Below are 25,888 nucleotides of genomic sequence, written 5' to 3' on the forward strand. Positions count from 1 at the left end.
CACTTTCAACAGCCAATCAGAGCGATCGTAGCCACGGGGGGGTGAAGCCACCCCCCCTGGGCTGAAGCACCACTCCCCCTGTCTCTGCAGATCGGGTAAAATGGGAGTTAACCCCTTCACCCGATCTGCAGGGACGTGATCCCTCCATGACGCATACGCTGCGTCATAGGTCGGGAAGGCACAGACTTTCATGACGCAGCGTATGCGTCAAAGGTCGGGAAGGGGTTAAAGTGCAGATTTTCAGAGCCTCACGAGCATTAGCACATCCTTATGGGGTTCTGCCAATGAAAGTAGAGAAGGAGAGAGGAAAATCTTCTACAGCATGCTTGATACTGGGCTGAAACGTGCGGTGACGCACCGCCCACAGCCCAGTCCATCAGGGGGAGTGACCACAGTCTACATTAAACTGAATCATGCCTCAGTGATGCAACCTCAACTTCCAGAGTCCGGAAGTTGGCATGCCGTCTCCGGCTATCAGCGACGGCTGCAGCACCATTCACAGACAAATCTGAAAAAAACAATGTATTTGAAAAAATACTTATTTCTTTAGTTTAAAGGGAACTTGTCAGAAGGATTGTACATAGTAACCTACAGTGCCAGGTCGGCGCTGTTATACTGAATAAAATGATACCTTGGTTGATGAAATCCACCTTGTGGTTGTTTCTTAATCTTTATTTTCAGTTTTGTGTTAATGGGATTCTCGTGCCCTAAGGTGGGGCTGGTGCATGTGGTGCTCTGATTAGATATTCATAATGCAGACTGCTGACAGGTCACCGATCCCTCGCTGACCTGCCCCCTAGTTTGAATAATGAATACCAGCACATAATGAATAAAAAAAAAAAAAAAAAACGCTTCTGCAGGCAGGTGCCAGCCGTGGTATCTACGCTGCAGCATAATGGCTTCCAGATTTCAGGCAGTCATTGCCTGCAAAAGGATACTCGGCAAAGTATTAAAAATTAACATTTTATTTATTTGAGCCCTTGAAATAAGGAGGCTATGTAGAAAAATAGTTGCAATTTCACAAGATATTTTTGTTCAACCACTTCAATTATACCTGAAAGTCTATACTTCAATTGCATCTCAGGTGTTTCATTTTTTTAAAAAGATATTGGCATGTATAGCCCAAGTTTTGAAGAATTGGTCACACTGTCCAAATATTTCTGGACCTAATCGTAGATAATATGTAATAGTCTTTTTTTCTTTAATCAGATATGATGTTACAGTCAGTGTGTCAAATCGACTCGCCTCCTTTACATCCGATACACATACTATATTTGTCCAGAGAAAAGTGATTCCAAATCGTCTTGTTGCCAGTTCGTCGGTCCTGATTAACTCCAGTGTGAGTTTTACCTGCAGAATAAATTCTGGCACAAATGTTAGTTATTTTTGGAATTTTGGAGACGGTGTAGAAAGATTTGGAAATAACAATGATACACACGTATACACAAGGTAAGTTTGAGCTTGACTATAGTCTCTAAATGTTTTCTTCTATTTCTTAAATGTGGATCAATGTTCTAACACTGTTTTTAGAATCACTGCCAAATTGTAGCTTAAAGCATGTAGTGCTCCCTTAAAGAATATGACTGTATATATTTTTATATATGTATATTGTAAGATGGCTGTAGGACACCTAGTGGATGGCAGATAAACCTGGAGTAAAGCTATAGGACTTAAAGGAGTTAACCGGTCATGACAAGTCGATTATGAGCAGCTGAAGAGTGGGAGAGATGGCTGCTCACCATATCTCCACCCCTGGGTGTGATTCACTCTGTAAAATGAGACCTGTTTGTCTAAGGCTACGTTCACATTTGCGGTCAGCGCCGCAGCGTCGGGCGCCGCAGCGGCGCCGCATGCGTCATGCGCCCCTATACTTAACATGGGGGCGCATGGACATGCGTTGTGCTGCGTTTTGCGCCGCATGGCCGCAAGCGTTGGACGCAAGAAACGCTTCAAGTTGCATTTTTTTTGCGTCCAACTTGCGGGCAAAAACGACGCATGCGGCGCAAAACGCAGCGTTTTAGCGTGCGTTTTGCCGCGTTTTTGTTTGCGTTGTGCGCTGCGGCGCCGACGCTGCGGCGCACAACGCAAATGTGAACGTAGCCTAAAACATGTTTGTGTGTATGGAGGAGTGCAGATCTCCTAGATTGAATGCCTTTGCTAAAAGACTGAGAAGCTGGACTGTAAGCCATGCGGGCTAACCTGCACTATTGTATGGACTTGTTACTTTATGTTTTATGGTCGACAAAGGCTGTATTTAAGTTTGCCTGTGATGTTGTTTGTTAATACTGAAATAAATCAGATGGATGCTAACTAGAAACGGTTCCTGTGATTCCTCAGATCGCTCTGAAGTGGGTAGCATTGCTAAATTTGGTGTTAGAAGTGCGGGCAGCATTCCCAGGGAACACGTGTATTAAATGTCATGGGTGAAGGCGGCTACGAGCCAGGAAGCAGCATGAGACAGCATGAAAGAACTGATCAAACACCTAATGCAAACCCAACAGCTACAGCAGCAACAGCTAGTGCAGCGCCCCAGAGTCCTGGTCGTTGAAGTAACGTCGCTCTGCCGCAAGGGGAGTGATGTTGCGTCTGATTGCACTAGGGGAGTTCACCTGACCAGGTAACACTCACACTACACTTCACACTCCGGCCACCAGGGGGAGTGGTTCTATCTAGTAGGCCACCCCTCACACTCTGGTAAAACTGGGGGTTGGACAGGAAGACAGAAGTAACTGGGAAGAGCTAGAGAGAGGACCTGTCAGGGATGGGATCCTGGCAGACTCTTAAAAGAACAACGCAACAAGTGAGCAAAGGGAAATACAGCAAAGAGGCAATAGGACCAGAAGGAGTCGTGCTGAAAGATCGAGGCAACATCCTTCTGAGGCGCAAACAGTCGGTGGCCGGAACGCCGAGAAAGTAAGAGACTTTAAGCATTACTTCAAACCACGGCAGGACAGCCAATTATAGGTTGGCTGCCCCACTTAAACACCTAAGCAGACAACGGAGGCAGCTGTGGGAGCGGGGCGACTCTAGAGTCCCGGAAGAACTCCAGGCCTACCCCGTCATACGGGTGCGTCCTGCCATATCATCTGGGGGACGGAGAGAGAACGAACATCAGAGACAGACAGAATCAGTTGTGAGGACTATCCCGGGGTGCTCAGCAGGGAAGGACTACAAGACATAGGCGCTAGCAGGTAGACGCTGATTCTCACCTGTCAAGGGGAACTCCTAATGTGCCTTTGGACCGGCCGGTTTCAGACAGCCCGGTTAACAGTGCTCTGGATTGGCTAACTCGAAGCCTTCAGTAAAGAGGTAAAGAGACTGCAACTTGGTGTCCTCGTTATTTACTGTGACCGGCACTGCACCGCACTACCACCACCATCTACACCTTTCATTGGGCGCCCCTCAGCAGGGTCACGAACCGGGTCTAGCCACCGTGACAACCCCAGAACAGAGACTCAGAGGCCCGGTACCGGGTACCCCTCGGCCCTGCGACAGTGGGGGCGCTACAACTTGGCATCACAAACAGGATCTACTTAAGCCTGAAGAATCAGGTCATGTGTGCCTTGGAACTGTGATTTATTGTACTTGGACTGTGACTTATTGCAAAGACTGTGCATTGTTATTGCCGCCAAGAGTTCCCGCCACAATTCGCCATCGCTGCGCACGGAGGGAGGAGCCTTAGTTTCGTGGGCGGAACCGGTCAAAAAGAAGCGCGGAACGAGAAAGCGCGGTAAGGTGCCAACCCCGGAAGAGGAACTCCGACCTCCAGCAGGTTAGTGGGAGGAAGGGACAGCCATGTCTGAGTCAGGGGAAGCGGAGGCGGCGGTTGCAGCCGTGAACGCAGAGGCAGCTCCGGTCCCCGTAGCGGATGTAGCCGCGGCCCTAATACCACCACTGGTGGCCACGGAGCCCGCTACCCCCATCAGCCAGACAGACACTGCCGCTACCACAAAGGCCATAATGCCTTTCTCTATGCCGTACCTGCCCGGAGCGGCCTGGCTCCCGCGATACTCCGGGGAGTCGCACACATTAAATGATTTTAAAGAGGGAATCTGCAGCCTGCTCAAGTTCTATCCCCTGACGGAGCCTCAGAAGGTTCATATGATAATCGGCCAACTCTTCGGGGCGGCTCTGAGAGAAGTGAAGTCCTGGCCCGCTGCGGATAAGGGAACTGCACAGCAGGTTTTTGCAAAGCTTAAAGCCACCTTCGATACCCGCACTGCTACAGAAATTAAACTGACTTTCTATGGATGCAAACAGAGACCGCAGGATAGCTTACGGGACTATGCCCTTAATCTCCAGGAGGCGCTGCCGACCATTAAGCAGAGTGACCCCAGCAGCATGCAAGATGAGGATAAACTCCTGAAAGAGCGGTTCATTGAGGGGCTCCTGTGCAGCCACCAAAGGGGCCAATTACACTTCCTGGCCATGCAGAATCTGGACTTGACTTTTGCGCAATTCAAGGATAAAGCTATCCAGGCGCTGCAGGAGCGACAACCCAGCCGCACAATACCACCCAGGCGTCCCGCTCTCACATACCACCAGGAGGTGGCGTCGGATGCCCCAGTTGCCGTCGAGGCTGACGCCCAGAGCCTAGAGGACGACTCCCCCGCAGGACTCCGCCTCCAGATGCAGGAGCTGACCAAGAGCGTTGCTGCCCTGGCCCGGACGGTGCAGTCCCTACAGGAGGCCCCCAAGGAGAAGATCCAGCTGGCCTCCAGACCAGAAGATGTCCCCTGGATGCGACAGAGGAGGACTCCACCGACCAGAGGCCGGGACAGCGATCGCTTCCATCCGGACGGACGACCCATCTGCCGCCGCTGTCACCAGGTGGGCCACCTTGCAAGGTACTGTCCTTTAAATGAGCAACCCCTGGGGCAAAGGGCCAACCCCCAGGAGTAGGACGATCAGGCCCGCAGCATTGGAGAGCCAAATACGTTGGAGGGCGACCAGTTCTTCCTGTTGTGGTCGACGGTATCCCCATGAACGCTCTGCTGGACACCGGTTCTCAGGTGACGACTATGCCTTACGTGCTTTATAAACGGTATTGGGAGGACACCGATATTACTCGTGGCCCCGATGATGATTTCACCATAATAGCCAGTAATGGTCAGCCGTTGCCACAAGTGGGGTATAAAGAGGTCACCATCAAGGTGGGGCGGGTGGAATTGAAAGCCCAAGGGATTGTGATTGTTGATATTGATCGACGAGAATGTAATCCCATGATGACTATCGGTACTAATGTGATAGAAAATTGTCTTGCAGAAGTTATTGTTTTGTTGCAACAGGTAGCAGAAACCGCTGGCCACAGTGAACAACGCGCCCTGCAAAAAGAAATCAGAGCTCTGATGCAGAGACAGCAGGTAGAGCTGACTGGTGGTGAGATTGGTCGTGTCACTGTGAGTGATTCAAACCCCATCGCGATACCCCCCAGGAGGGAGTGAGATGTTAATATGGTGTCGGGCAGCCATAGGCCTCAGGGGTAAGGACTACCATGCCTTGGTAGAACCCGTATATTCAGACAATAGGCCTACTATCCTGACAGCCCGGGGGGGTGGTCGACGTCCGCCAGGGGAGGGTGCCCGTACGTGTCCTCAGTTGTGGGGAGGAAGAGGTCCACCTCACCAAGTATGCCACGCTCGCCAAACTGTTCGCTGTCAATAATAGTGTGATACAGACACCTGAACCCTTAGTCCCGTCAAACGTGGCGGAGGACAACGGTTCTGCAGGGCACTCGAAAGATTGGTGTCGGGAATTGCATGTGGGCACTGACTCTACCCCATCCCATCAGAAACAGGGGGCCTACAGGGTGGTTCACGAGTACGAGCAGGTATTCAGCAAGCACCCCTTAGATTTTGGACAGGTGAAAGGGATCCAACATCACATCCCCACGGGAGATCACCGACCCATAAAAGAGGGATATCGCCCTGTACCCCCAGCTCATTACCAGTGTGCCAAGGACATGTTGCGAGAAATGAAGGAGGCCGGGGTGGTGAGAGACAGTTGTAGCCCCTGGGCAGCTCCATTAGTCCTTGTTAAAAAGAAGGATGGTACAATGAGGATGTGTGTTGATTACAGGCAGTTGAATCGCATTACACATAAAGACGCATACCCACTGCCCAGGATAGAGGGGTCTCTGGCTGCCTTAAAATCTGCTAACTACTTCTCTACCTTAGATCTCACCAGTGGGTACTGGCAGGTTCCCGTGGCGGAGGCAGACAAGGAGAAGACGGCCTTCACGACACCGATGGGTCTCTGCGAATTTAACTACATGCCCTTCGGATTGTGCAATGCCCCGGGGACGTTCCAGAGGATGATGGAGTGCTGCCTGGGGCACAAGAACTTTGAAACCGTACTGCTGTATTTGGATGATGTCATTGTCTTCTCTAAGACCTACGAAGACCATCTGAAGCACCTGGCTGAGGTGTTTGAAGCCCTGTCCAACTTTGGCTTAAAGGTGAAACCGTCCAAATGTCATCTGCTGAAACCTAAAGTGCAGTACCTGGGCCATATGGTGAGCGCCGAAGGAGTGGCCCCAGACCCCGACAAGGTCACGGAGATCCAGGACTGGCCGAAGCCCAGCAACAACCATGAAGTCCGGCAGTTCCTCGGGCTGGTAGGCTATTACCGGAGGTTCATTAAGGACTTCACCAAGAAGGCCGTGCCCTTGCAAGACCTGTTGGTGGGCCAATCGAAGAAGACCAAGGGGAGGAACACCCCATTTGATTGGAACGAGGGGCTAGAGGGATCCTTCACTTGCTTAAAGTCGGCACTGACGGGAGAAGAGGTACTGGCCTACCCCGAATATGACCAACCGTTTGTGCTGTACACGGATGCCAGCAATGTAGGATTGGGGGCCGTGCTGTCCCAGGTCCAGAAAGGCCAGGAGAGGGTAATCGCTTACGCCAGCAGGAAGCTTCGTCCCACGGAAAGGAACCCTGACAACTACAGTTCCTTTAAGCTGGAATTCCTTGCCATCGTCTGGGCAGTGACGGAGAGGTTCAAACACTACCTGGCCTCAGCGAAATTCACCGTCTTCACGGATAACAATCCGCTAACGCATCTGGATACCGCCAAACTCGGGGCCTTGGAACAGCGGTGGATGGCCCGACTGTCCAACTACGACTTCACCATCAAGTACCGGGTAGGACGCAAGAATGCGAATGCCGATGCCCTGTCCCGAATGCCCAATTTGCCCGAAACGGGAGAAGACCCGGAGGCACTTGAAGAGGTGGAGCTGCCTGCATTCCATCGCCCCAAAGCCACTCAGAACTCCCATCATGTGAAGAACAGGCACAAGAACCAACCGGATGCCCTGCTGAATCCCCTGCCCCACCATGGATGGGCGGAGACCCAGGATGGTGACCCCGCGGTCCGTCGGGTGAAAGAGCTCTTGACGCAGGCAGGGTTGCATCCCGGCCCAGACGATCCACAGGAGACCCAACAGCTGTGGAAGAGGAGAAGTAAACTGTTTATCCATGATGGCAAGCTGTGCCGGAGAGGCATCGACCCACGTACTCACGAATTGGTATGGCAGATAGTAGTGCCACGGCGAGATGCGCCCATGGTTCTGGGAGCCTACCACGATGGAGCCGGACACTTCGGATGGAAGAAGCTGGAGAGGCTACTCCGAGGGAGGTTCTATTGGATTGGCATGAATTGAGCCATTGAGAAGTGGTGTCGAGAGTGCGGTCCATGTAGCCTACGCAGGAGGGACCATGGCAGCCAACGGGCTCCCTTGCAGCCTATCATCACCAAGCGGCCGCTCGAACTGGTCGCGCTGGATCATGTGAAGCTGACACCTAGCCGGTCAGGCTATGTCTACGCTCTTACCATCGTGGATCACTACTCCAGATTTTTGGTGGTAGTGCCTGTCAAGGACCTAACGGCCAGGACGGCCGCCAAGGCTTTCCAGCAGTACTTTTGTAGGCCCCATGGTTACCCGGAGAAGGTACTGACCGATCAGGGACCAGCATTCGAAGCGGAAGTGTTCCAAGAGTTCCTCCAATTGTACGGGTGTAAGAAGATCAGAACCACACCGTACCATCCCCAAACCAATGGGATGTGTGAAAAGATGAACCAGGTGGTGATTGACTTACTAAAGACCTTGCCTGTAGAGGAACGGAGCCTGTGGCCAACGAAGTTGCCTGACTTGGTGGACATATATAATCACATCCCAGTAAATTCCACCAACTGCACTCCAGCGTACCTGATGCGAGGAAGGTCTAGCAAGTTACCCGTTGATCTGGACATGGGGGTCCTAACCCCCAAGGATACCTCGCCGGATGCCGATTGGGATACCGAGAGGCGGCAAAGGTACCGCAAGGTACAGGAGTGCGTGGAAAGAAGCCTTGCTCAGGCCAGGCAAAAACAGGAAAGGGACTACAACCAGCATGCCCCTGCAATTCCCTTGCCACCTGGTGAGCACGTACTCAAACGAAAGAGGAGGCTACACAAACTCGACGACCAATGGGAAGCGGAACCGTATACTGTCCTGCCATCAGATTTCGATAACACAAAGGTTTGCCTCATCAGCAAGGATGGAGGGGAGACCTCGACGGTGATATCCAGGGACCACCTTAAAGCCTGCCCTGATAAACTGAGAGCGAGGGAAATGGATCCAGGAACCTCCCCACCTGTAGAAAAGGAGAAGATGATCCACACTGTCCTTGGTGACTTTCCCCAGTCCTGGACTCAGATAAATCAGGCCATCGTGGTACCTGTTCTAACGTTCCCACAGCCGAATCCACCAGAACCAATGGTGGTACCAGATCTTCCGGCCCCGCAACCTCAACAAGCCCTACCTGAAGATGCCGTGCCGACCGTTGAACTGACAAATCCTCCCTCTGCTATCGGTGAGCCTGCCGTACCCACTGTTGCTAGCAGCAGCCCTGAGAACCCCAGCCTGCCAGTGCTACCCAGACTCACTAGAAGTGTAGCTAGAAGGCAGTGCACTACACCAGCAGTAGCAAGCATAGTGGGCCCTGTTAGGCCAGTAGCAACCCCTGCGCTGCGAAGGTCTACGCGCAGCACTCAGAATCAAACTCCCCTCCGCTACAAAACTTGGAGGTATTAGTGAGGGCTGCTATTTAGTCAACAATTGTTTGTGTGCATATTTTTTGTTACAGGTTTTAAAATGGACAACGGAGTAATGGACAGTGATTGCTCCAAAAAACTTCTAGAAGGGGACCCCTTTGTTTACCCGGGGTCCCCGCTGTTTCAACCACTGAACTGAGAGTCATAAACTGTGCATGACCTAACTTTTGCAAAGTTAAAGAGTCCTCACCTCCCATGGAGGGAAGCACTGTTATGTTTAATTGTTTATGATGTTTCAAAATTTTGTGTGTTTTCTGTTAACATGTATTGTTGTTCTTATTTTCCCAGTCCGGGAGTACTGGATTTAACCGGGGGGGAGTGCAGCGCCCCAGAGTCCTGGTCGTTGCAGTAACGTCGCTCTGCCACAAGGGGAGTGATGTTGCGTCTGATTGCACTAGGGGAGTTCACCTGACCAGGTAACACTCACACTACACTTCACACTCCGACCACCAGGGGGAGTGGTTCTATCTAGTAGGCCACCCCTCACACTCTGGTAAAACTGGGGGTTGGACAGGAAGACAGTGAGAAGTAACTGGGAAGAGCTAGAGAGAGGACCTGTCAGGGATGGGATCCTGGCAGACTCCTAAAAGAACAACGCAACAAGTGAGCAAAGGGAAATACAGCAAAGAGGCAATAGGACCAGAAGGAGTCGTGCTGAAAGATCGAGGCAACATCCTTCTGAGGCGCAAACAGTCGGTGGCCGGAACGCCGAGAAAGTAAGAGACTTTAAGCATTACTTCAAACCACGGCAGGACAGCCAATTATAGGTTGGCTGCCCTACTTAAACACCTAAGCAGACAACGGAGGCAGCTGTGGGAGAGGGGCGACTCTAGAGTCCCGGAAGAACTCCAGGCCTACCCCGTCATACGGGTGCGTCCTGCCATATCATCTGGGGGACGGAGAGAGAACGAACATCAGAGACAGACAGAATCAGTTGTGAGGACTATCCCGGGGTGCTCAGCAGGGAAGGACTACAACACATATGCGCTAACAGGTAGACGCTGATTCTCACCTGTCAAGGGGAACTCCTAATGTGCCTTTGGACTGGCCGGTCTCAGACAGCCCGGTTAACAGTGCTCTGGATTGGCTAACTCGAAGCCTTCAGTAAAGAGGTAAAGAGACTGCAACTTGGTGTCCTCGTTATTTACTGTGACCGGCACTGCACCGCACTACCACCACCATCTACACCTTTCATTGGGCGCCCCTCAGCAGGGTCACGGACCGGGTCTAGCCACCATGACAACCCCAGAACAGAGACTCAGAGGCCCAGTACTGGGTACCCCTCGGCCCTGCGACAGTGGGGGCGCTACACTAGCACAACAGGAGACAAGTAAACTGCTTATGCAAGAGCCTCAGCAGTAGCACCAGCAGCAACAGCACCGACATCAGCAGATTGAGTTGCTCACAGAGGTGGTTCATAGCACGGTGGCAGCCCCGACTCCAAGGTCAGCTGATGATTTCTCTGTACTGAAGGTGGTGAGGAGAGCCTTGAAGAAAATGACCCAGGGTGATGACATAGAGGCATTTTTAGCCATTTCTGAATGGGTCACCAATAGAAATTCCCTGGCCGGCGGGTTATGATAAACTTTAGCGCGTGCACAAACCTCACAAGTAGATAAAAAACTTTTAATGTCATTAACCATGGATGGCCACCACAAAAGTCTACATAAAGCTTTCTGTGTGGCAGTGACCCCCAAGGTGACCACTGAAAATAGTCATGAAACGCTTGCAACAGACGTAATCTGAGATACACAGGCACAAATAATTCAGATCCAGGAGTAGCAGAAGGAGCCAAAAACTGGACTAAGCGAATCTCACTCAGCTTCTAATTCTGAGGATACCATAGAAATTATTATACCCTGAGGAAGAATGGAGGAAGTCTTTTCTGAAGGGCAAACTGAATCACAGCTGCCTGACAAAGCTTCAGCCCTAACATTCTTTGAACCCAGCCTGAACGTGATGGAAAAATTGTACCTAAAAAATAACAAGGACTATCTGGCCTGTCTAGGGGTTAAAGGGAACCTGTCACCTGAATTTGGCGGGACCAGTTTTGGGTCATATGGGCGGGGTTTTCGGGTGTTTGATTCACCCTTTCCTTACCCCCTGGCTGCATGCTGGCCGCAATATTGGATTGAAGTTCATTCTCTGTCCTCTGGAGTACACGCCAGCGCAAGGCAATATTGCATTGCGCAGGCATGTACTCCGGAGGACAGAGAATGAACTTCAATCCAATATTGCGGCCAGCATGCAGCCAGGGGGTAAGGAAAGGGTGAATCAAACACCCGAAAACCCCGCCCATATGACCCAAAACTGGTCCCGCCAAATTCAGGTGCCAGGTTCCCTTTAAACATTTAGCAGATTCAATATGACTTAAATTTTTATGATCAGTCACATGACCTGATGCGTAGCTCCCTCCAAAAAATGCCTCCATTCCTCAAACGCTAACTTGACAGCAAGCAGTTCACGATTTCCAAAATCATAGTTTCTCTAAGCAGATGAAAATTTCCTAGAAAAAAAAGAACATGGCCTTAAGTTCATCAGGGTTCTAGGACCTTGGGGCAAAACAGCCCCCACCCCAACCTCTGAGGCATCCACCTCTATGATAAACGGTTTCTGAAGATCAGGTTAAATCAAAACTAGACATAAAGCACTCTTTTAGTCTATTAAAGGCCCCAATGACATCTGAAAAAACCCTAATAAATTTTCTATAATAATTGGCGAATTTTAAAAAAAGCTGTAGTGCTTTAAGGTCGTGAGGCTGAAACCAGTCAATTATAGCTTGCACCATCCCAGGATCCATCTTAAACCCTTCAGCAGATATAATGAACCTCAGAAATGATATTTCCTGAACAGCGAAAGTACATTTTTCTAATTTGGCAAACAAAGAATTTTCGCTGAGTCTTTGTAAAACATAATGAACGTGCTCATAGTGCGAATCCAGAGCAGATGAAAAAAAATAGAATGTCATCAAGGTATACCACAATAAACCTTCCAATGATATCAGAAAAAATGTAATTCATAAAGTTCTGAAAGACAGCAGGTGAAGTCTGGGTGACCTCCTCGAATATCACCCAGACTTAGGCGTTTCCCGATGGCTTGTTTGCTTGAGGGCAAATTGAGCAGTCCTTGAGGTAATGTCCAGCGCAACCACAGTAGAAGCAGAGTCCCAGATCTTGCTGACATCTCTCCACGACCCGAGAGCTGGTGGTTTCAACCTCCATAGGTACCGTCTCAGGTAAGGAAATCGACTCGGGAAGAATGACCGAAACCCCTTGTGGCTCATCACTTCTCTCCCGAATTCTACAATCTATACGAATGGCCTGAGTCATGGCCTCCCCCAAAGAAAAACTGACACCTGAGTGCATGATCGTTCCATAGAATCTCAGATGACAATAATCTGAACTATAATCTCCAGTGGTGCGGCTCCTCTGTGTTAGGTTCATGATCTTAGCCTCTATGACCTGGACCCTATCAAGTTCATCATAAATCATCCCTGAAGAGTCAAAAAAGGCATCAACGGAAAAGCGTCCTACACGTCCCAGTCACAGATTGGACAGCAGAGCTGTCAATCAAGGCACTGACAGCTCAACAAGACAGTTTCCATAGAACAGCATAGCAATCATTCACTGAGCAGAGGAATCGTGACAGCTTTTACACAACAGTTAGAGAGCTTTTCCCCAAGACAGCAGTGAAGCACACAGTTCACATCGTAGCTCTAGACTTCCATCCTCCGGTATGTCAATTCATCAATGCCAAAACATTATCAGCAGTAGTGTAAGTGGAAGAAGCAATTTCTGTGAGACTGTTGACATTTTTTTAGACCAGCTGTTAGGTGTCGAGTTCCCGCCTCTGCACAGGGGGAATCTCGAACCATCTCTGCTGCGTCTCCCATTCTTCTCTAGCTGCAGTGGAGCCTGCTCAGCGGAGACATAGGTCCCAGCGTCTGACTCAGGCTGATACTGGGCAACTGGTTACTACTGTTCTTCCAGGCTCTGCCTTTGTAGCCAGCGCTGATCAGCAGCGAGCAGATCTTTCTGGGACTAAATCCTGCTTTTCCCATACTGGGCATGCCCACGGGACGATCTTCCATTGGAGGTCGGGGGGATCACATGCGCAGGTCCTGAAGCGGTTCCTGTTGGACCACTAGGAAGGTCCTTGAGTGCTAAAAGTATAAAAAGTCCGCATGAGGAGTTTGTATGTTTGGATTCAGGGCCTTGGCTGAAATAAGCCTCTAGAATACCGGCACCTTCGGTGAGGAGTGGTTTGTCTGCTATGCTAACTGCATGACCACAGTTTTGCTCTGTTTGGTAGCTGTGTTCCTCTGTGAGGTTAACAGGGCACAGCATCTTGTTATTCTAGCGAATCTGTGAAGTAACAGAGTTTGCTAATACCGCCATATAGTACCACCTATTACTAGTAGCAGGTTTCTCTCCTGCACGGTGGACCCCAGGTTGCGAACGCACCAACTGTCTCATATATATATATTCGGTGCGTTCCGCCAACCCTAACACCAGCTCATACACCAGCACAACAAAGTCCAAGTCTTACACATGGTGAACGAATTGAGAGTATGGTGCAGGAATATCTAGAATTGAATATCAATATCATCAGGGAGGGTTTGGGCCCTTTCACATTTTGGTCTTCCAAAACGCATGAGTGGCCTGAGCTCACCTCACACGCCTTGGAGGTTTTATCGGGCCCAGCAGCCAGCGTTCTCTCAGAAAGTGTCTTCAACGCTGCTGGTGGTATCCTGATTGATAAACACAGCCGGCTGTCCCCTGAAAATGTTGACCTCCTAACTTTTATCAAGATGAACAAGTCATGGATCTCCAAGGACTTTTGCACCCCAATCACACACTGTACAGATTAGGTGATATTGAATTTTTTAGTGATATGCATTAATGTCATGTAACTGCACTCTGTGATATCTTTAGTGTGGCTCTGTGCCTGCTATGGCAGCTGCTGCTGCTGATGTTAACACAATTTTGTTGAAAACGGTCATAGTTGGTCTACATCTGCTGGGTTAGCTGTAGTGGAAGATGTGTCGGTCCTAATTATACTATTTCTAGTCTCGTGACAGTTATTCCACTTTGGTGGTGTAAGGCGCTCATTTGTTTAAATGTGAACACTCCTGGTTGGGTGTCTATCTGCTGGATTGTGTGTAGTGGAAGACCTGTCTGTCCCTATTGTACTATCTATACTGTGGTGAAATCAATGCCACTTTGGTGGTGTCTGCCAATATTTTTTGGAAATGTGAACACTCCTGGTTGGGTCTCTTTCATGCGTGTTGCCTGTAGCAGTAGACCCCCGAGACCATCAGGCCTCCACTTCCTTGGACTCAACTACCCATGGTACTATCCTTACATTTTTCGGACAATGGTAGTCTACAAAACTGATATTTGTGCCACCTGAGTGTGGCTCAGCATGAACGCAGGTAGAGATGTTACATGTGGTATCAGGGCTCCCAGCAAAGGAGGCCTACACTGATCCCTCACCCTCCTTGTCTTACTTTGATATTCAATTGAAAGCTGTAAATGCTGTCCCAGACCCTGATACCTCATGCCTGGTTGCTGCAGTGCCATGCTACATTTTGTACTGTGGGTGAATTGAGGCCAATGTCTGTCCCTCATTTGATATGTTTTCGCAGCATTTTAGGCCGTTACAAAGTGTTGTGCATGCATTTGTTTTTGCCTCCCATTGACGTGAATGGCATTCGGTTATATTTGGCTAATATTCTACGAATTAATCGGCGATTATTGCAAATTCGACGATCGCAATCCAAACCAAACATTGAAATATTCACTCATCTCTAGTTATTAGGTTAATTTCCAAGGGAAAGGTCACTGGTTCTAATCAAGGAGCAGCCAACAAGATTTCCCCAAAAAAGAGAAACCGCATCATTCAGCTCATTGATAGTGGTCTCTTGGCCACAAAAATTGCCATACTGCATCATATGAATGCCATGATAGTTGGAAGAATATGAAATGAAGTCTGTCCATCCATTCAAAAGCCAATAGGTGGACGTCTAGTCAAAATATCAGTCAAAAAGTCTGTTCATCACAAGGTCTTTCAGTTCTGGTACGACAAACATAGTAGTGGAAGTGGCTCATATGCACATTAAACAGGTCTGGAATTGGTGGCCCAAAAAAAGGTGGAGAAGCTTTGACTTCAATATTTCCATAAGAAGCTTTGGCTCTAGCTTGAAAAAAAGAACAAACAGTGGACAGTAGAAGATTAGAAATGGGTGATTTGGAGTGATGAGGAGCAAGTCAATAGATTGCACTCTGGGTGCAAATGTGTCTGGAAGAAATGAGAGAAAAAGGGGCTTATGGATCGAGAAATTTTAGGAATTGTCAGGTTTGTTGTACGAAGCTTGATGATATGGGGTTGTTTCAGAGCCAAATGTGATGGATCCTGAGCTATATGTGAGTATCCTACAAGGCAAGTTACTTCGTACACTCGAGTACTATAGAAATGAAAAGGACGAGGATGTTCCAGCAGGACGATGAGTTGAAGCATATGTCGAGGTTGCCGAAGAGATGGTTCAATGACAATGGAGATGAGGCGCTGGATTGGCCTCCACAGTGCCCAGTCCTCAACCAAGTTGAACACTTGTGGGTAGAGATGAAGAAAAAGCTGTATACGTACCCAGGTGAGTCGACCAGTACCAACTTTGAGAAAGTGTAAAAAAGACCTGGGATCAGATTTTGGTGGAGACATGCTTGAATCTGATCAAGATCATGCTCAGAAGGATTCAGGCGTTATTGAAATCCAAAGGTGGATTTCAAAAATACTAACAAAATAATAAAAAATAAAATGTAGAATTTAGGAGCAAAACAGTAACTATGCAGTGACATGGCAAGAATCTGCATAATCAATCATATGCTAAATACTTGCAAGTCAAAGTTATGTATGAGATGATTGTCTATAAAATGATGGCAATCTTACATTCGAAGTAGTAGTGGGTAGTGTAATATGGAGGCTGAAAAACAAACGTTAAAAGCAATGTTACCCTTTCGCTCATCAGAGTATATATACACACGTGGTCAAAATTGTTGGTACCCTTCGTTTAATGACAGTAAAACCCACAATGATCACAGAAATAACTTGAATCTGACAAAAGTAATAATAAATAAAAAATCTATTAAAATGAACAAATGACATTGCTTTTCAACCATGCTTCCACAGAATTTAAAAAAAAAAATTAAACTTATAAATTAGGCCTGGACAAAAATGATAGTACCCCTGAAAATAATGTGACAAAAGGGACATGTTAAATCAAGGTGTGTCTACTAACTAGCATTACAGTTGTCTACAATCTTGGAATCAGTGAGTGGGCCTGTATATAGGGCTACAGAAACTCACTGTGCTGTTTGGTGACATGGTGTGTACCACACTCAACATGGACCAGAGGAAGCGAAAGAAAGAGTTGTCTCAGGAGATTAGAAAGCAAATTATAATCAAATGTTAAGGGTAAAAGTTATAAGACCATCTCCAAGTAGCTTGATGTTCCTGTGACTACAGTTGCACATATTATTCAGAAATTTAAGATCCATGGTACTCTAGCCAACCTCCCTGGACTTGGCTGCAGGAGGAAAATTGATGACAGATTTTTGTCAAGAGGAAAATGAGAGACACCAGACCCAACAATGCAGACAGCTGAAGGCTGCTATTAAAGCAACCAGGGCTTCCATAACACCTCAGCAATGCCACAGGCTGATCGCCTCCATGCCACGCTGCATTGATGCAGTAATTGATGCAAAAGGAGCCTCGACCAAGTATTGAATGCATTTACTGAACATACAATTCAGTAGGCCAACATTTTGGATTTTAAAATCATTTTTCAAGCTGATGTTATAAATAGGGTTGAGCGACTTTTGCTTTTTTAGGGTCGAGTTGGGTTTTGTGAAACCCGACCTTCTCAAAAGTCGGATTGCGTGAAATCGGCCGATTCTACTGTAAAGTCGGGCTCCGGACCGGAACACGAAACCCAATGCAAGTCAATGTGGATTATTTTTTTTTTAATTCTCTCTCTCTCTCTCTCTCCTCCGTGCAAAGCATATGTTGTGTTTGACTGCGGAAATCACTGCAGCCCAAACGGTAATATGGCTCTATGACACCGCAGAAACCAGGCCGGAACCTATGTCATCACGCTGCCCACACTCCTTAATTGGCTGAAAAAATGGCGGGGAAGGCGTCATACAAAACGCGACTTTGGCGCCAAGATCGCCGACCACGTGGCCGACCCCATGCTGGAGTCGGGTCGGGTTTCACGAAACCCGACTTTGCCAAAAGTCGGCGACTTTTGAAAATGAACGATCCGTTTCGCTCAACCCTAGTTATAAAGTATCCTAATTTACTGAGATAATTACTTTTGGGTTTTCATTGGCTGTATGCCATAATCATCAACATTAACAGAAATAAACACTTGAAATAGATCACTCTGTAATGACTCAATATATACTGTATGTAGGACTGCGGGGCCAGGGCTATTCTCATGGCCTACAGTAACCCCTGTATCACCCCCTGGCCCCCTCCCAGCATAAGATCATGTTTTCTTCTCTTAGTAGCTCGGTACTGCTTCTCTGTCATCTGGGATCTCTCGGCACGAGAGTGTATTCCCTACAGATGGCTCCGCAATTAAAGAGTCACAGTCCGGTATCACTTTAACTTCAACTTCTTTACTTAACTCAGCATTTTCCAGGGCACAGTCATTCATAACACTTGGCAATGCTTTCCTCAGCCTTTTCTCTCTGCCACTAAGCCTTTCCCCAGGACAATTAGTTTCCTTTGGTTCCTCAGTGTCCTCAATGTCCAGAATTCCTGCTTCTCGTGGGGGTATTCTCTGCCATTTTGCCCGGTCCTTAGAATAGCGGCCCATGCAAAAATCTACCACATCTTGGATACCTTACTCCCGTTCTGCTTAGCCTTATTCCCGTAGCACTGCAGTCCAACTTATACTGCACCGCTATCTCCGGTGTCGCTGTGCTTCGTTCTGTGCTTTGGCACCCTGGATACTAACTGCTGGGCCCACTCTTCTGACAAATGTTACGGGGCATGGTGTTTCCCTGGGCTTGCCAGCCCTGCATTCCATCCGGGTGCCCTGGCCCCAACTGAACTAAACCAGGAAGACCTGACTGACTTATCCCACCATGCCCCTCTTACAGTTAACTATTTGCTATGCTAAACTATACTTTAGTGATGGCTGTGCTGCGTCTGATTAGGGGGGAAAGACCCACCCCCGGGACCATTTCATGGTATGAGGGGGCACATTTTATAAGCGCTTATTTCAGCGTGTGCAGGGAGCATAATTAAAAGAGCCACCTTGTCAGAATGCAGCATTAGTGCTGCACAAGGTGGCTCTTTTAGTTACAAATGCCTGAGAGGGGTGACAGGTTCCCTTTAATACCTATAATGCCCCCATTTAGTGGCCAACTTGGGGTACTGCTCCCCTAACACTATATGTAGCACCCAAGTGGCAATACACAGTCTTTGCAATAAAGTACAGTCCAAGCACAACAAATCACAATTCCAAGGCACACATGACCTGATTCTTCAGGCTTAAGTTGATCCTGTTCGTGACGCCAAAAATGCAGCGCCCCCACTTCCGCAGGGCCGAGGGGTACCCGGTACCGGGCCTCTGAGTCTCTGCTCTGGGGTTGTCACGGTGGCTAGACCCGGTCCGTGACCCTGCTGAGGGGCGTACAGTAATAGATGTGGATAGATGATGGTGGTGGTGATGCTGTAGTGGTGCGGTGCAGTAAATAACGAGGACACCAGGTTGCAGTCTCTTTACCTCTTTACTGAAGATCTCTGGGTCCTCAGTCCGGAATCCGGATAACCAGGCTGCGCAAGTCCGGCCGGTCCAATGGCACCTCCAGAGTTCTCTTAACAGGTGGAAATCTGCGCCTTCCTGCTAGCGCTATGTGTTGTGGTCCTTCCCTGCTGTGCTTACGGAAAGTCCCCACAACTGTTGTGTCCATTTCTTAAGTTCCCTCACAACTCGATTAGATGATGTTCTGCTAATCCTCCGTCCCTCCCTGATGTTACGGTTGGAACGGCACCCGTATGACGGGTAGGCTCGGAGCTCTTCCGGGACCCTAGAGTCGCCCCTCTCCACAAGTTGCCCCCCAAGACTGCATAGGTGATTTAGGTGAGACAGCCCGCCTTAGACTGACTGTCCTGCCGTTGGTTTAGAGTATTGCTTGAAGCTGAATATTGTAATACTCCCTCGGCGTTCCGGCCGCCGGTTGTGCGCCTCAGTAGGATGTTGCCTCGGTCTTACAGCACGACTCCTACTGGTATTCTCCTTGTTGCTTTGATCTCGTTTCTCACTCAGCACAATCTATCTCGCTTCCAATCCCTCCTTGGGTACCGCCGCTATACTGAGCAGGCACGGTCCCTTAACGTTCGCTCAAGTTGCCAAGTCTCTGTCAGGATCCCACCCCTGACAGGGACCCTACCGAATCTTCTCCCGCAACACCCTCTGCCACAAGGTGTTGCCTGGTTCCAACCCAGTCAGCTTTCTGATCTAACTTCCTGCCTGACCCCCAGTTTACCCACAATGGTGTGGAGTGGCCTAATGAATAGAACCCTTAGCTCCCCCTGGTGGCCCGGCTGTGAAATGTATTGGTGTCTGTGATACCTGGTCAGATGAACTCCTTCAGTGCCATCGGACGTACCATAGCTCCCCTTAGTGGCGGAGCCACAGTACTGCAACGACCAGGACTCTGGGGCGCTGCATATACCTAATGACCTGGCCGGGGTACTTACTTTCCCTATCAAATAGCAAATGTGCAAAACATGTAAACAATCAAACATGTACATATACAGTTTAGGTGTAGCAGTACTCATATACAGGGGTGATAATACACTGACTAGTGTAGCAGTACCACATACTATCAATAAGTAAACATATTAGAGACAAATATTATTACATTCCCTACATATATACTTACTTTGTAATGTCTTCACATCCTGTTCCACCAAGATGTGTCTGGATCCCAGAATTCCAAGCAGGGGAAGTTCACTGACCGCCATATTGGGACCCCCAAGTGATGGGTGTCTCAATATGGAAACTGCTGGTTGTACCAGCCTCTTGCACGGTACCACCAGCGGAACACCGTCGCACCACATACACACACATACTGTATACACCGTACACACCACACACAAACGCAGACTGTATATGCCGTACGCCCCCCCACACACATACACTGTATATGCCATATGCAGCCTCTAACGCGGTACCAGCAGTGGAACACCGTCTCCGGGATCAGCCGAATGATTCACTGACTGCCACCATCTTTGTACAGGAGAAGTTCATGCGCAGTTTTAATTTGACCGCCGCTATCTGTCTGCACAAAGATGGTGGTGGTCTGATTTATTGCACCTTCGTGAATTCCGCGCAGTGAATCATTCAGCTGATCCTTGCGGCAGATGCGCGACATATCTAAAGGCATAGGAAACCAGTCACATTAAAGGGGTTTTCCCACGAAAAAAAGTTAATATTAAAAATTGTCTGTGACCGTGTACGGAGCATACCACATCTCCTGGGCATGGGAGGAAGCAAAAGACAAAACTGACATTACAGCAGGGGATCACAGAGGATTCATTTTGTGAGGTAAAATATTTCACTGACTGTTTTTAAACAATATTTTACCTCACAAAATGTATCCTCTGCGATCTCCTGCTGTAATGTCAGTATTACACAGGTCAAAGAAGAGATGACATGAGAGGAGAAAACAGCAGATGTTGGAGAGAGTGCACAGGGGTGAGAGAGACAGAGCACAGGAGGGAGACAACTCAAATGGGGAGCACATGAGGGAGAACACAGCACAGGAAGGAGAAAGACAGCAGACAAGGTGTATAGCACATGGGGTAGACAGGTCAAAGAAGAGAGCACAGACGGGAGAAGTCAGCACATGGGGAAAGAGAGAGTGGATAGGTGGGTGAGCACATGGAGGGAGAGATTCTCAACTCTGCAAAGCCTGCCACGATTATGACATTACCGCCCTCTCGATGCGACAGCATTGGGCCTCCATCTAGTATAATATATCAGTTTCACTTTTTGTATTGAAGAGCTGAAATAGGTTAAGGTTTTGATGATATTCTAATTTTGTGAGAAGCACCTGTATTTAAAGCTGCTGGTGCCTCTGGAAACCTGTGAACCTCAAGCTGTAGGATCCTCCAAAGCCTTGCAGTAGTGCATAAACCTACTATTTGGCCAACAAGGCTGCGACATCAGCAAGAAAGTGGTGGAGTCATCTTTTGGTCCAAAATTATGGAGAGAGCTGATAAGCCCATTTAGGGTCCCTGAAGGTGTGAAAATGACCTCAGCAAATTATATAGAGTTTCTGACTGACCACTTTCTTCCATGGTACCAAAAGAAGAACCGTGACATCCATAGCAAAATCATCTTTATGCATGACAAAGAATACCTCTCAGTCATTGGCTGCTTTGGGTATAAAAGGAGAAAAACTCAAGATGTGGGCCACCATCCTCCTCTGATCGCAGCCGTGTTGAGACCTTATGGAGTATCCTCAAGCAAAAAATCCATGAGGATGTAAGGCAGTTAACATCAGAACAACAATTCTGGGAGGCTATTCTGACATCCTGCAAAGAAATTCAAGGAAAAGCTATCCAAAACTCACAAATTCAATGAATGTATGACTTGTGAAGGTGATATCAAGGATCAGTCCTATGTTAACATGTAACTTGGCCTGTTAAGTTGATTTTTATTGAAAAAACTTTTGATTTCAGTAAATGTGACTGACCACTTAATGTGGCAAATTAAACAAATGAATACTTTTGTTTTTTTACAACTTATAAAATGTTTGGAAACTCTGTTGTGCATAAAAATTTGAAACAATGCATTTTGATTTTTCTTAGTTTTGAAAAAGAAAATTATTAGGTTTGTCCAATAAAATGTGATTTATACTCTAACGGTCTAACGGTTGATGATTTGAACATTTATGCTGAGTCATTTGCATTATTAGGCAAATCAGAGATAATAGCAATTGCATAATAATTTGGAATGCAATGTATATCATCCTTTGTAGTGAAAACCATGGAAAACATCCTCAACATAAATAGACAAGCCGTAAATGCCAAAACTGCAGTGCTTGTCAATTTCTGCTACTAATATTCTCCAGAGTGACGAGACTTTGTAACAATCTCATCCACAATGGTGGTACTAAAAAAGGGGTAGCTGGCCGACAGCACACAGATGAGCGGATGCACGTCCTAGTTCCACTGGACCCCCATGGAGAGTGTACATACCAGATAAACAATGAAGGACAGCATCCAATCCAGGTGAAAGTGTTCAAAAACGAATTTCTTTATTTGCCAAAATGCAACTTTTCAACCCACATGGGTCTTTATCAAGCATGCTTGATAAAGACCCATGTGGGTTGAAACGTTGCATTTTGGCAAATAAAGGAATTTGTTTTTGAACACTTTCACCTGGATTGGATGCTGTCCTTCATTGTTTATCTACAATGGTGGTACTGTAATATATTGGGGATTTTCAGGACAGAAAACCTGTTGTGTATCTGACTTGTGTGGATATAGTCGTAAATGAAACCTGCACCATGATTTAGCCCTGGTGGTATCAGGAGCACTTTATCAGCCTTTATTATCACAAACTGCTGCTGTATTTTTCCAAAAAAATGTAATGCCGCACTGGTACCATGTATACAACAGCGTGATTAGCATCTCAACGTGTGCAATGACAGCAGGGATCCCCTTTCTCCTCCCTGCTCACACTGAGATGCCACTCTCACTGATGTGAGTGTGATACCAATTTGCTAGAATGATGGTCCCAACCTAGTCCAGGCCATGACAGCATTTAGCCTTAACACCTTAATGACCAGAGGTATTTAAGTTTTTGCGGTTTAGTTATTTGCTCCCATTCTTCCCAGAGCCATAACTTTTTTGTTTTTCAGTCAAAATGACCATTAGGACTTGTTTTTTTGCGGCACTAGTTGTACTTTTAAATGACCGCATTGGTTTTAACATATCGTGTACTGGAAAACGGGAAAGAAATTGCACGTGCGGCGAAATTGTGAAAAAGTGCAATTCCACAGTTATTTTTTTTTACCAAGTACAATAAATGCTAAAACTGACCTATCATTATGATTCTCCAGGTCATTACGAGTTCATGGATACCAAACATGTCTAGGTTCTTTTTTATTTAAGTGGTAAAAAAAATCCTGAATTTGGAAAAACAAATAAATAAATTTTCGCCAGTTTCTGAGACCTGTAGCGTCTCCATTTTTCATGGTCTGTGGCCGGGTGTGAGTTTATTTTTTGCGTGCTGAGCTGACGTTTTTATTGATACCATTCTGGTGTAGATACGATCTTTTAATTACCCGTTATTGCATTTTATTGCAATGTAGCAGCGACCACAAAAATGTAATTATGACCGTTTTAATTTTTTTCTCGTTAGGACATTTAGCAATTGGGTTTATTATTATTCTATATTGATAGATCGGCCAATTCTGAACCCAGCAATAACAAATATGTGAATATTTGATTTTTGTATTGTTTTATTTTAAATGGGGCAAAAGGAGGGTGATTTGAACTTTTAGATATTTTTTATTTTTAAATATTTAAAAACAATTTTTTTTACTTTTTGCATGCTTCAATAGTCTCCATGGGAGACTAGAAGCTGCAGTACTTTGATCTCCTCTGCTACACACAGGTCGCCTGTGTGTAGCAGAAATGTTCACTTGCTATAACAATCTGGCAATGACAACCATAGAGGTTTGCAGCAGACCTCTGGTTGTCATGCCGACCCATCGGTGACCAGGGATCATGTGACGGGGTCACCAATGGGCAGAATTAGTAACGCACTCTACTTAGATGCCGCTGTCAGAGATTGACAGTGGCATTTAACTAGTTAACAGCCGTAGGCAGATCGTGATTCCACCCGCAGCTGTTGCAGGCACATGTCAGCTGTACAGGTCCTTCTCAAAAAATTAGCATATAGTGTTAAATTTCATTATTTACCATAATGTAATGATTACAATTAAACTTTCATATATTATAGATTCATTATCCACCAACTGAAATTTGTCAGGTCTTTTATTGTTTTAATACTGATGATTTTGGCATACAACTCCTGATAACCCAAAAAACCTGTCTCAATAAATTAGCATATTTCACCCGTCCAATCAAATAAAAGTGTTTTTTAATAACAAACAAAAAAAACATCAAATAATAATGTTCAGTTATGCACTCAATACTTGGTCGGGAATCCTTTGGCAGAAATGACTGCTTCAATGCGGCGTGGCATGGAGGCAATCAGCCTGTGACACTGCTGAGATGTTATGGAGGCCCAGGATGCTTCAATAGCGGCCTTAAGCTCATCCAGAGTGTTGGGTCTTGCGTCTCTCAACTTTCTCTTCACAATATCCCACAGATTCTCTATGGGGTTCAGGTCAGGAGAGTTGGCAGGCCAATTGAGCACAGTAATACCATGGTCAGTAAACCATTTACCAGTGGTTTTGGCACTGTGAGCAGGTGCCAGGTCGTGCTGAAAAATGAAATCTTCATCTCCATAAAGCATTTCAGCCGATGGAAGCATGAAGTGCTCCAAAATCTCCTGATAGCTAGCTGCATTGACCCTGCCCTTGATGAAACACAGTGGACCAACACCAGCAGCTGACATGGCACCCCACACCATCACTGACTGTGGGTACTTGACACTGGACTTCAGGCATTTTGGCATTTCCTTCTCCCCAGTCTTCCTCCAGACTCTGGCACCTTGATTTCCGAATGACATGCAAAATTTGCTTTCATCAGAAAAAAGTACTTGGGACCACTTAGCAACAGTCCAGTGCTGCTTCTCTGTAGCCCAGGTCAGGCGCTTCTGCCGCTGTTTATGGTTCAAAAGTTGCTTTACCTGGGGAATGCGGCACCTGTAGCCCATTTCCTCCACACCAGACTCAGTCCACTGCTTCCTCAGGTTCCCCAAGGTCTGGAATCGGTCCTTCTCCACAATCTTCCTCAGGGTCCGGTCACCTCTTCTCGTTGTACAGCGTTTTCTGCCACATTGTTTCCTTCCAACAGACTTACCATTGAGGTGCCTTGATACAGCACTCTGGGAACAGCCTATTTGTTGAGAAATTTCTTTCTGGGTCTTACCCTCTTGCTTGAGGGTGTCAATGATGGCCTTCTTGACATCTGTCAGGTCGCTAGTCTTACCCATGATGGGGGTTTTGAGTAATGAACCAGGCAGGGAGTTTTTAAAAGCCTCAGGTATCTTTTGCATGTGTTTAGAGTTAATTAGTTGATTCAGAAGATTAGGGTAATAGGTCGTTTAGAGAACCTTTTCTTGATATGCTAATTTATTGAGACAGGTTTTTTGGGTTATCAGGAGTTGTATGCCAAAATCATCAGTATTAAAACAATAAAAGACCTGACAAATTTCAGTTGGTGGATAATGAATCTATAATATATGAAAGTTTAATTGTAATCATTACATTATGGTAAATAATGAAATTTAACACTATATGCTAATTTTTTGAGAAGGACCTGTATAGGTCAGCTGTCATGTGCCCAGAATGGTGCGGGCTCAGCGCTGGAGCCCGCACCAAACAGAGAGAGACCAGCATCGGCATACTATTGCACCCAATGTCGGAATGAGGTTAAGGAAACCTATCATGTCAAAAACACTGTCAACCGGAAAATATGTTGTTAATTTGCAAGTTAAAGGGAACCTGTCACCCCCAAAATCGATGGTGAGGTAAGCTCACCGTCATCAGGGGCTTATCTACAGCATTCTGTA

This window comes from Ranitomeya variabilis, chromosome 6 (assembly GCF_051348905.1).
Source record: "Ranitomeya variabilis isolate aRanVar5 chromosome 6, aRanVar5.hap1, whole genome shotgun sequence".
Taxonomy (NCBI): Eukaryota; Metazoa; Chordata; class Amphibia; order Anura; family Dendrobatidae; genus Ranitomeya; species Ranitomeya variabilis.